We start from the raw sequence: 12,777 nt of genomic DNA, 5'->3' as shown, positions 1-12,777 counted from the left end.
CTGATTTCTCCCTGTTGATTTGGAAAGAGCTGTTGCCTCGAGCGAAGGAGTTTAAGTAGCTCCAGATCCTGATCGTCTTCTATAATGGGAAGGTAGCGTGTGAGATCTGGACGTGTGGATTGATGGAGCGTGTGTAAAGCAGACCGTTGTGGTGAAGAGACCGCTGAGTGGGACGCTGAAGTATTTCCAATCCAAGTTCCAATCCTCAACTTAGTAGTGCCTGAAAAAGAAGGAGAGAGGGAGATTGTGGCTGGGTTCAGACTTGAAGCTAAGGTGAGGAGCTCAGACGTCAGCAGAGAGGTCAGAGCAGAGCTAATGTTCCTTCACGCTGATAGGAGACAGCTAAGGTGGCATCCAGCTCCCCTTGAAAGGTTTCCTGCATATGCAGGTGGCAGGAGGCCCCGGGGCAAACCCAGAAACTTCTAGAGCAATTATATATTCAAGGTAAAAGGAAAGTACACCCACTTTCAGTTCAGAGGTTTTACATATCAAAACATAATAAAAATAATCTGGTCCTTGCCAGATTTTAAAATGAGGTAAATATAACCTCGGATGAACAGCACCACATGGCATATTACACCGTGCCATTATTTATTTAACAAAACTAAGCCAAAAATGCCAAAGCAGTGTGTGGAAAACTAAGCAAGGGAATTAAGAGGGTAAGTAGCAGCCAGGTGCTCATTATTAAATGAGCATCACCAAGTGTGGCCCCTTTATCAAAGCAGACATTTGGGCGGTTTGCTGGTCTGAAGCATTTAGGTTTGTGTTAACACAATGCCAAGGAGGAATTGTTGCTGCCCATCAATCTGGGAAAGGTTACAAGTCCATTTCCAAACCATTTGAAATCTATCATTCTACAGCGAGAAAGATTGTTCATAAGTGGAAAACATTCAAGACAGTTGCCAATCTTCTCAGGAGTGGATGTCCCAGCAAATTAACCTCAAGGTCAGACAGTGAAATGCTCAGAGAAACTGCAAAAAACTTAAGAGCTACATCTCAGAGTCTACAAGCCTTGGTTCACGTGACAGGACAGTGCAATGAGAAAAAGAGAGCAAACCAGCAAATCTACAATAGAATCAAAGTATTCCAGTTTTTGAGTTAGAGTCCAAACATCAGCCTGATTGAAATTCTGTGGTGGGAGCTGTACTTAAATAAATACCTACAAACCAAAATAGACTGAAGCAGAGTTGTAAAGAAGTGTGAGCCAATATTTTAAGACCTGATAAACACTAGTTATTTGTTTTTATTATGCCTTAGTACTGAGAGTGTGTATTTTATCTTTACTGTGACTGCATCTCTCAGCCGGCTCAGGAACGGCAGTGGCAAACTGCAAGATTGATGAATTAAAGAATGATCATTGGATTAATTGATTGATTGATGTATTGATTCACCTTTTAAAATGAGTTCTCATTTTACTGCAAATAATCAGACTGTGGTTTTAGTTTTAAAGCATTTTCTCAACTTATTCTCAGACACCCAAAAGCACAAAATCATCCCAATTATGACTGTTTAACAGCTGATGTTCCGCATGTATGGTAAAATACTGAACACATCAGAATGAAGTGCACTGCAACTAAATATAACTCCACAAAACTCTTTATTTGGGGCATATTTGGTTAGTTATAAGGTCGTAACGAGTGATATGACAGGGTGAAAGAAGTTTCAGGTTTTATTAGGGCAAGATAAAGAAGTTCTATTTGAAAACTAAGCCCCGCTCTTCCAACCATGAACAAATGATGTCTTTCTCAAGCAATTTGATTGGCTGCCGTCAGGTTTATTGAACAGATGCACTGTGCAAGTGATTTTGTTACCGCTGAGGCACGAAAATATCCGAACACGTTCCTCAATTGATGTGTTTCTTGAGGCGTGTTAAGGCATGATGCTGCAAAATGTGAAACACCTGCAAAAACTGACAAGTAATATAATTTCTCCTAAGGCTATAACACACTGGGAGCATTTACAGGCAATGTACACAACTGTAGTATATAGGCAATTCCACCTACGAATGACAGGTAACAGCATTTTTCTTGATGCATCTTTTGAGTCTGAGTGATTCCTAAAACCCTTGCAGCTACTTATTTCCAGTGCACATTATCTATCACTTTGTGTCTATTAAGACATCATGAATGTCTAAAGCTGCAACCACTGTGCAAATACAATAACTCAGAGCCAGTAAAGAACATGAAGCAAAAACAACAGCTTATCAAATAAGAACAGCTCTTTAATGAGGTACGTTTATTTTGACTGTTTTGTTTATTTAAGAGATGACGAGCATTCGAGTGAAGAGGTTTTTTCCTGTCACAGAATCTGTGAGAACTGAATTATTAAAACATTGAGTTACTTTTGGATTCACAGCTCAACTCCTTTTGGCTCCCAACATGCTCTGCAAATGGGCTGAGGGATATCTAATGTGAAATAAATTAGTAATAATGTAGATCAGGCTACTTTCTTCGTGTAATCCGCAACCTTGAGACATGCCAGCCTGCCCCCGTAGCCTTTTTGTGACATATCTGAGGCATTCTGGGGTTGACGCGATTTAAGAGCGTGTTGTCAGCGCGAGCCATTAGAAAAGCTGTATCATGATCCCAGCTCAAATCGCGTGGATCAAAAAGTGCAGATATTTTTTTTTTATCTACAGCAGAGTTTTAAACCAATCAACTCTGAGACAAATATGAAAACAGTTAAACATCTGAACTTTACACTCACCTCTGACGTTGGACTTAAAGGATACATCCATGTGATAGTTTTAAAAGCAGGTCTGATAGTTCTTCCTTAAACTCATTTCCTTTTAACCTTTGCACGTTCAGTTGCTTTTATTTGTTTTTTCACTCTTCACTTGTTAACAGTTGTTTTTATGCCACTTCCTCTCCCTTTTACTGCCTGTCACACACACCTTTTTTTTTTCAATCTGACACACTGCTTCCACAGCTTAAGGTATACAGTTATACGCCGTGCAAAAGTGTTTCCACACATTTAAGTTGTGCAATTTCTACCACCTTTTACCTTGGAAATTGCTGTACTGGGACCAGTCTGTATCAGCTATGCAACCTTTTTTAGAAGGTTGCTGTCAAGCACTGTTTTGCTTGACTTCCACTTCAGAGTCGGTAACAGTTACAGCTGAGAAATTATTAAAAAGTTCAAAAAAACTATGTTTTGCATACAGTGGTGTGAAAAACTGATTTCCACTTAAGTGTTTGTCACACTTAAATGTTTCAGATCGTCAAATAAAATTAAATATTAGCCACAGATAACGCAAGTAAACACAAAATCTGATGGTGAAGCTGTGGCTCATCCTTTGGTACAGTTTATGGCAGGTGTCACATAAGTACAGACAAGTCGAAGTACAGATATATGTTTTTTAAAGAAAATGCCCTGGTAAAAGTTAAGGTACTGATCCAACTTCTTTATTCGAGTAAAAGTGAAAAAGTACAGGCTCTCGAATGCAATCAGAGTATAAAAGTAAACAGCAGATTCAACTCAAAAGAATTTACTTGGCTTGAACATCTGTTATGTAGAACACAAGTAGAGGAAAAAACTCTATTTACAGTTGCTTGGATTGGAGATAAGTGACTTTACCTTCACACCTGAGCAGAAAACTAAATATAGTCGGGGTTTAATGTGGCAGATGGGTCTTGTAGTGCAATATAGGAGGAAACAAATAAATTAGAAAAATGTCACATTAATTCATATTTTTGAGCGAAAGTAGATATTCTTTGTGTACAGGCTGTGATCAGCTGACATGTGTTGCTGCTGCTGCTCTGAGGGTTACTGCTCATTGTGGATTTACACAGCTCAATTCATCAAAATATGAACAGATGTTACACGAGCTCTATCATGGCTGATTTCCAACATCTAGACAATGCAAAGGTGCAAAGTGAGTGACTCTAACCACCAACATCAGCTTAAATTCAAACTGATGTCTGCTACGCTTGATGTAACCTAACACTGACGCTGAACACCACAGCCTCTCTGCGCCAGTCCAACATAGCCCGTTATTATAAATTCCCCACAGCACTGCAAACTAAACACTGTAGCCTGCACCAAACTGCAAACTATTTTTATGCAACTTTTGAATAACCCAAACTTAGTGTTCCTCAATTTGTTTTGCAGGATGTTTCACATCATGTGCAGATCCAATATCAGATTTATTTTTTAAAATTAGAATGAATGAGGACATTACGTGTAAGCTTTAAATTTCCAGTTTATCAAATGTCACTGGGCAGCGCTTGCCTTTAAAAAATAATCTCTTTTCTTCTTCTTCTTTCTTTCTCACATCTTTTTCCATCTCTGAGTGAAGTTATCGCACTCTCTTTTTTCTCCCTGGGAAATAAAGCAGCCGTACCTTTAGCTAGCAGGCACATTGTGTGTCACGCTGAACAGACGCAGTTTGTGTGTTTGCTGATATTTGTTGAGCTGTTAGAAAATTGCATTTGAAATAAACTGCCACAAAACATTACTACTCTCTTTATGCCGGCTCCTCTTCAGTAGAAGGACAGCAGCCCTTGTTCCAATCCACTTTAACCTCTGAGTATAGTGCTAGAAATGATGCAAAAATAGCTTTTTATTTTCCTTTTTTATCTCTTTTGCTGTGATAAACCCGAGCGATAGATCACTATGACAGCTACAGTAATGTGAAAAAGAAAATGTACCTTTACTGCTTCCATAGGAATTAAGAGGGTAAGTAGCAGCCAGGTGCTGATAATCAAATTGATTGATTATCAGTAAGGGCGACCACCTGCATAAAAGCAGAAATTTTGGCCAGGTGCAAGTCATTTGTTTCGTGTGTGTGTGTTAACACAATGCTACAATCTTCCCAGCGGTGTAGATCCTATAGCAAATTCAGCCATGCGTTAATCACAAAAACTGCAAAAACTACATCTCAGACTCTACAGGGCTCACGTAGCATGTTTAAAACCATGACCAAAGTGGAGATGCTTGGTCACAGTGACAAGTTTGACTCATACTCATCATGAAGCACAGTGTGGAGGGATCGTGATTTAGGAATGATTTGTAGTAATAGAACCTGGGCACCATGACTGAGGCTGACAACTAAAGTTTGGGCTGAACTGGGATGTGCATCTGCAACAAGAGAAAAGAATCAAGGTGTTGCAATGGCTCCATAAGCAAATGCTCTCAAACATTAATGAAATGAAGCAACGTTATAAAGAAGAGTGAGCCAAAATTCCTCCACAATGATGTGACAGACAGATAAAGTCAAAAAGAAGAGAGTAAATTTGCTATTGCTGATACAAACTGCTGAATCGTGGCAGGTACTCGATTTGATTTTTTGTCTACCTGACCATATGTTTCAAGGCTGCAGACATAATCTAACCTACAGTCTGAGAGCTGGTCAGTGACTTTCTTTGGTTTTGTTTCTAAATGCAATGGTGCAAACTACAGCTACAGCTGAGAGTGCAGTTACTCCGGCTGTACTGTACAACAAGAGGCAATCTACTGTACATAATAGCCTACTGTATCATACAGCTGAGCTTTCCTGTAAGGGTTAGAAGAAATGCAAACGTTTTTGCAAGCTAAGGTACCAATGTTTTACCTTTGTGACCCTTCAGGGGTTCTGTCCTGTTACATGATTTATAGTTCTGGACTTATACCTGGTTTAATTTGGGAATTTGGCAATGTTTTAGGAGAATGCACTACTTTTCTCATGGTCTCATGGTGATAAATGGTCATACATCATTCCTCTGGCTGTTTCGAGCAGAATGGCCACATCAGATATTCAGTGGTTCTCTACGTTAGTTTTCTTTCCAAATTGACCGTTCAACCTTAAGCCCCAATAACCCACCTGTGGTCAGTCCTCACACAAACAAGTGTTTTGCAAATTATGATTTTCCCTTCTATTCTGAAACTCTCTTCTTTCCAATTATGTATGTATTATGTATTTCTTCTTTTTTCCACTCTGTTATTATCCTTGTAGAATTAACATCTTGCTGCGGGGCACAGACAGGAAAGGTTTTAGCAGCGGTATCTTCCTTGCATGTTTATATGAAAGTTGCTGACTTGAATGGAGTTTCATCTCGTTTTTTTAAATGAACTGGGGCACGCAGCTTCTCGCAGGTTCTGTCTTCTCGTATCCCATCGTCTTGATTTTTACAACATTCTCTCGTGACTTTCCAAACTCTGTCTGCTCTACACATATAAGCTCCTCTCTAGCTTCAGAACCAAGTCTTCCTCCTCTAGACAGGGGATGTTAAAACTCTTTCTCCATCTTTCCCTTTTCAAACTCAACTTTCTTAGCTTATGTCTGCAAAGAATGTGGACATTGAACTGCTCCAATATATAAATTTTTAATTTCTTTTTTTAAAAGTTTGTTTTATTATCCTGAGATATGAGTACATGAAACTTGTGCCAGTATTACAAACCTGTTTCATTCATGTTACTAGTATAACATTTCATCCCCATGAAGCCTGGTTCTAATTTTCTATGATGTTCTACTTTGTTCTGCAGGTCTAAAATTAACTCCCATCTTTGTTTTCTTTGATATCGAGGCTACTTGTCCAGCTACAAATCAGCTATAATGTTTTTTTTCCTCAAAGACACGGCAAAGCATGATGAATGACTGTCAATAAAACTAAAGATAATAAACTGATGCTCCTTTAACCTTTGCAACATGCTGAAAGAGTTCAATATGCTAACTGTGTTGTTTTTTTTCCACAGTGTGATGCATGAAAGGTCTGTTTTAGCCCATTAACTACAAATCATGTACTTTATGTTGCTGCCAGCCATCTTCGAACACAAGTTCACTGATTTGTTTTCTACCTTGCAGGGAGTCATTTGTTTCATTCATGATAGTAAAATATGAAAATTATCTCGTAGATGTTGGAAGTTGGCATGACATCTATCACAGTTGGCAATGAGTCACCTTTATTTTCTTGCCAAAGCTGCATTTACGCTTGTGGTAATGCAAACGTAAGCAGGGACTTCTCTGACAGCTCGTTCATGGGATCGTTTCTGAGGAAGATCACAGTTTGAGAAGCAGCAATCAGGAGGTCCTGCTTTAATTAGTACAAGTTTCAAGAATTCAGGAGACTAAAACGAGCAAGGAAGGACATCAAAAATTAAGTGGATTTGAGACAAACTCAGAGCTCAGAGCTTCCATGAATTTAACAGAAAGTGGGGATTTTTTTAAACAGCGGTAATAATAATATGACAGATTTTAAAAAATCTGCAATGAACACAGTTTTCAGTGTAGCTGTCTGTAAAAAGTGGGTGAATATACCATGAGGTCACCAACTGGTTCATGAAATCCAGCTCAGTGACTCGAGTTAGCTAAGGGAACATCTAGCAGACGGCTAGCTAGTAAAGCTAATTTTCAGCGCTTTCTATGTAGTATTGTGAAAAACTTCACCTTAATCATTCAGTAACTCCAAGAACCACCTTTCGCAGCAATAATTGACAGTATGGGGAATGACTCTGTTTTTGAACTGCGGTTTCCTTCTTTTGGTATGTCCTGTTTCCACTTGCCTCCTATCTACTAGAGTTTCATAGCACCTGATATTGTTACATGCAGCCCTTTTGTCAAATCTGAGAGGAAGCAATACAGCAGTCAAACCCAGGGGAGGGGGCATCATGCTCTGGGGATGTTTTTTTGTGACAAGGACTGGGAGAGTGGTTAGGACAGAGGGGAAAGATGGATGCAGAAAACAATATTAAGCCAGATTGTCCAGGACCTTAAACTGGAGAAAAGGTTTTCATTTTTCCAACTAGAGAACAACCAGAAAAATACAGCCAAGAAAGCTCAGGATGGGCTTCAGGAAATCTTAGTGAATGTCCGAGTGTGCCACAGCCAGAATTCAAGCCTGACCCCAATACAGCATCTTGGAAAGAAAAAAAAAATGACGGTGCATAGATACCCCACCCCCCACTCCATGTGCTTGAATGGTTTTGCCAAGAATATCGGTAGAACACGACTTATTGAAGGTATTAGAAAACTTGTGCAAATATTATTTTTACACACAAAAAAAAACCCTTTTCACAAACCCATTTTTTGCTCTGCCATTGTAAAATATTGTGAACAGATTGATGTGGACAAAAACGACTTGAATCCATTTTAAGATTAGTCTGAAACCAGAATGCAGAAAACTTGCAGAAAGGGTCTGAAATCTTTACACATGCAGTGTTGCTATGACACTAAAGCCTGCTGAGCTTCCTGCATAGTACTTAAACTTGTCAAAGTGTTCTCACTAAAAAGCATAGCACAGGAAACACTACCACAAAGGCCCCTCCATTGAAAGGTCATAGCACTGCTTCTGTCCTGCTGTCCACATTGTTCAAAGCAGATACATCATTATTTCTTTTAAAACTAACTTCCTGTCCTCCTTTCCATCCCCACTTTTTTTTCAAAGTCTTTGCTCTTCCAAACCCTTCTAGCTATGACCATGATGTCTTTCTCAAACTCTCATCTTTCTCTGTCTCTCTCTGTTTCTGCCTCCATGCTCTACCTAGCTGGCTGCACAGTTGGCAAATTGAATAGGCATGTTCATTCAGCTAGTGCCTCTCTGCTGGTCCACTGCCCTAGGTGGCAATGCTGGGCACCCAGCCTCGTCTGGCTGAGTATAGTCTGGTTTCCATTATAGAGCCAATCGGGAACTGCCAGGCTATACTCATGATTCACATCGTTTGCTTTTCCCTCATTCCCCAACATTATTTCTGTGAGTCATCTTTTCATCTTGCTGCCAGCCATGATGCTTAGCCAGATGGGCAGATTTTCCAATAAACAAGTTGCGGTTTTGATCTTGCGATATGATATTATGGAGACGACCTTGGCGCAGGCAAAGTTCACCTGGCATAAATGAAAGAAGTTTGCTACTGTGGCATAAGAATATTTTTATGCAGTTTTCTGTGTGTTTTGATGAATTATATATGCCATTGAAGCAGGTTCGTCTCACATATGGTGCTCTGCATCGCTCAGTGAAACGGAAACCTTGATACTGCATGTCCCTTTGACTTTATAGGACATTCATATTCAGTTTCAGCTTCTGTCAATGCAGCCGGGTGCTGTATTTACCTAGGTCTTATGATATTACTATTTTTAATCAGATTTTTAACCAAATAACCTTTTGTATCCTATCAACATACACAGAGAAGCAGCTTTTCATGTTTCACTCATGAAAGCTTATTTTAGCAACTTAACTCTGGAAGTTGTCTAACAAGCAGACGACTGCAAAACAGGACAAGGCAGGGCAAGTCTTTAGCGGGCAAGTAGGGATTAATACACAGGTGGGGAATCAATATCAGGGAAACAAATACGACAAGGGAAAAACACTGGAGACACACAATGAGGCAGGGAATGTAAATCACAATGGTGGGAAAAACAGGAAGTCAAGTTCATGGACCAGAAAAAGGAGCTGATTGACATAACAAAACAGAAATAAGTGTTAGGACAAAACAAGAAACAGAAGGCTGCTCTGAGCAAGTGCTCGCAGAGTGATTAAAAACTCAGTCCTACTGAAGGGAAAACCCTTCAGGTGATGATTACAGGTGATGATTACAGGTGATGATCCGTGCAGAGAAGATGAAAGAAAAGCCAAGGTTTTTTAGCTGTTTTGCCCCTAACAACAGTAATGAGTAAGAAAAATGTAACAGAATCAGGGAAGGATTTTAGGATAAAGATATCAGACTCTAGAACACAGTTGCTTCTCTTTAGTCCTACACATCAAATGGGCAGCCAAACGTGGCATACAAGTATATTGTAGACCTTGAAGAGTCTTTTCTACATCACATTTTATGTCTTTATCATATCAAAATCAGAATCAGAATTCTTACAACCACTTGCCAATGGGCTAAAATGACCAACTTCTTATAACACCCATCATTTTAATTTCACGACAGTAAACACTGTTTAATTTATGTCCACAAATAAAAACTGTGCACAATGAATCTAGGACTGATTAACTAACTTAGACTTAGATGCTCTTGTCTCTGTCTTTTTTTTCTTCTAACAAAACCTCAAGCTCCACAAAATAATGCCATTAGCTATTGTTGTGTTAATGCATATTTTGCAAAAATCTTTTTTTTGTCAGTCTGGACAACTTTGGTCAAAAGTAGGTATTTATTTACATCTACAGTAATTTGTTTAGTACATACTCCATTCTGGGAACTCCCAGCCCTGCCTTACTGGTATGTGAAGGGAGCAGATCAGCCACCACAGCAGAACAGACATGACACTGATTAAATCAGACACAATGTGAAGCTGGAAAAGCTGGAATTGGAGGTGGCTTGCAAAGCTGCTTGCAGAATCAGCACCAACTGCAGTCAGGCTAAGGGAACTTAAATAAGAGATGCCAGATTAGATTTGTCAAAATAATGAACAGAAGGGCATGAACTAAAATGCACTGTTACTAGCTCATGTACCAAATTTGAAGGATTAGCTTAATGGCCTATCTAATCTAACACTATGCTCAATTACCATAAATGCTAGCACACTAGTTTAAATTGAATCATCCAAACAGTTTCATTGTGTATATGTCTGTGTAGGTTCTCAGTCATCCAGATCATGGTAGTCTAAAGAGCTTAGAAAGAAAGGGACTGGACTGGACTTCTTGAAGTTTCTTGAAGACACCTCTCATCCAAGAAGCTTCTTCAGTTCTAATCTCAAAACTGCGTTGTATATGGTAGACAGTTGGCGTCATAAACCACACCCTCTGTTCAAAGATGGTTTGTGCATTTGCATGCCCTCTTTTGCGCCTCTTTTAAAAAATCTGTCTTGAGTGACCTTTATCCTTTAGATGCAGATGTACAGCAGAGTCTTGTCCTGTCGAGGAGGCTCGTCTATGTTGTGCCATGCATTTATGGGGTGGCTATTTGGTTTCTCCTATGCAGAGGTCTGAGCACTCCTCGCTGCAATGCACAACATTACTTAGCCAAGGAATCTGTAGTTCTGACCAGGATATGTCCTTCAACGGATTCATTAAACAAATATGTAGGATTGCCTTCTTGTGCCTCCTACTGCAGTCTAAAATTAGAAACATCCTGTCTCGAAGTGATGCTGAACAACTAAAAACAGCATGAGCCTTCAGCTATTAGGACCCTCTGCTGTGGAACCTGCCTCCAGTTTGGTTTTGGAAGACAAACACTCTCCACTCACAAGATCAGACTTCAAACTTTCCTTTTTGATAAAGCTAAGAGATGGTTCACGATCAGGTACGCTTCTGGTGGGAGGGGCATTCCCACCGGACTGAGCATTTCTCCTTCACTCACCTCCTTTCATTCTTAATGTGTTTATACACCACTATTGCGTTTAGAGGTTTAAACCAGCATTAGTAATTATTTAACTCTATAATGTCTCTTTTGCCCTGTCTGCCTATACTTTCTTCACTTTCCCCTCACCTCCAACCAGTCATGACAGATGGCTGGCCCTTCTTGACCCTTGTCCTTGTTGGTTCTTCCTGTCAAATAGAGTCTCTCCTTCCCACTGTCACTAAGTACTAAGTGACTAAGTAAGGGTTCTAGCCTACTAAATAAACAAAACAGCTTGAGCCAACTATTGTCTTGAATTGTTGCTATATAAATAAAACTGAATGAAAATGAAGTAAAAATTTTAATATCTTGCTTGACGCCAAAATAAGTCTAAGAGGCCACCATAATTACCAACAGCTCCCTGTGGACATTTGTTTGGTTCTGGACAAAAAGCGGCGATGTCTGCTGAAGACGTCTCCAGAGTCTAACTGGCACTGCCAAGACACGACAGCACTGTCAACACGCACTAGACTCTCCCTGCCTCCCTGGCGATTTTTTCATGGTCTACTTTTACCCCACTTGCCCTGCTAGTCCTTTCACACTTGTTAGGCTCCCTTCTCGCAAAAGTCACGTCTTGCCTTGTCTTGCCCTCTCTGTCAATATGTGTGACATCACTTCTGTTGTTTGTCCTTTCTGTCTTGTTCTTTCTTTCACTGTCTTGATTCTCTTTGTTCTCAGTGCGTAGCTTCAGCAGATAATGTGGTGGTTGTATCTTGGGTCACTGTTTACAGCTGTGATTCTGGGTCTAATGACAGACAACAGTCAATGGCTGTCACTGCTGTTTAGGGTCATGTTTTGTTACAGGGTGACGAGTGTTGGCAGTATCAGGCTGCCGAGTTCTTTCATTTTTATTGGACGATTTCTTTTCCTCTTGACTGCTGTCGGCTCTGACTTTATTGCCAGTGCTTTCTTGAAATCTAAAAAAAAACAAACATGTTTTAATGTAAAACTTTATATCCTCTTTTCTCGTGTGTTTGTAGTTTAGTGTATATCCTGACTTTTATTTTTGTTTTCATTGGATTTTGCTGTGGATGTTTTTTGTTGTTGTTGTTTTCATTGCTCTGGGAAGTGAAGCATGGCACCGCCCTGCCCTGTGATGTCCTAGGCAAGGTGGTATGGGGTGTGCATCTGCAGGGTTTCTGCGGCAGCGGTGTGTTACGTAAACAGTCTCAACACAGATGGTGCAGCATGCCTCTACACATGGCAGGTTCACAGCCAGGGGAGCTCGCCATCCTCCTCTCTTCCTGCCTTTCGTCTTTCTCTGTCTTATATGTCTGTCAATGTCCTTTACTCTCTGTGTTTCTTCCTGTCATCTGCACCTGCTGACCTTGCCTCTATTGGTCTGCCATGCTGTCTTTCTCTGTGTCTGTCTGTCTGCATCTCTGTAGTTTTGTATGTCTTTCTATGTATTTCTGCTATACTGACTATCGCCTAGTCCCAGCACAGTTAAAGCATAATTGGAAAATAATTACTTTATTCACCATTAAAATCTTGAATCCTGCGTCCTACAAATACATTTATAAA

The sequence above is a fragment of the Oreochromis niloticus genome, linkage group LG12 (genome assembly GCF_001858045.2).
Source record: "Oreochromis niloticus isolate F11D_XX linkage group LG12, O_niloticus_UMD_NMBU, whole genome shotgun sequence".
Taxonomy (NCBI): domain Eukaryota; kingdom Metazoa; phylum Chordata; class Actinopteri; order Cichliformes; family Cichlidae; genus Oreochromis; species Oreochromis niloticus.
The sequence above is the reverse complement of the archived record's forward strand: the minus strand, read 5'-3'. Positions refer to the sequence as shown.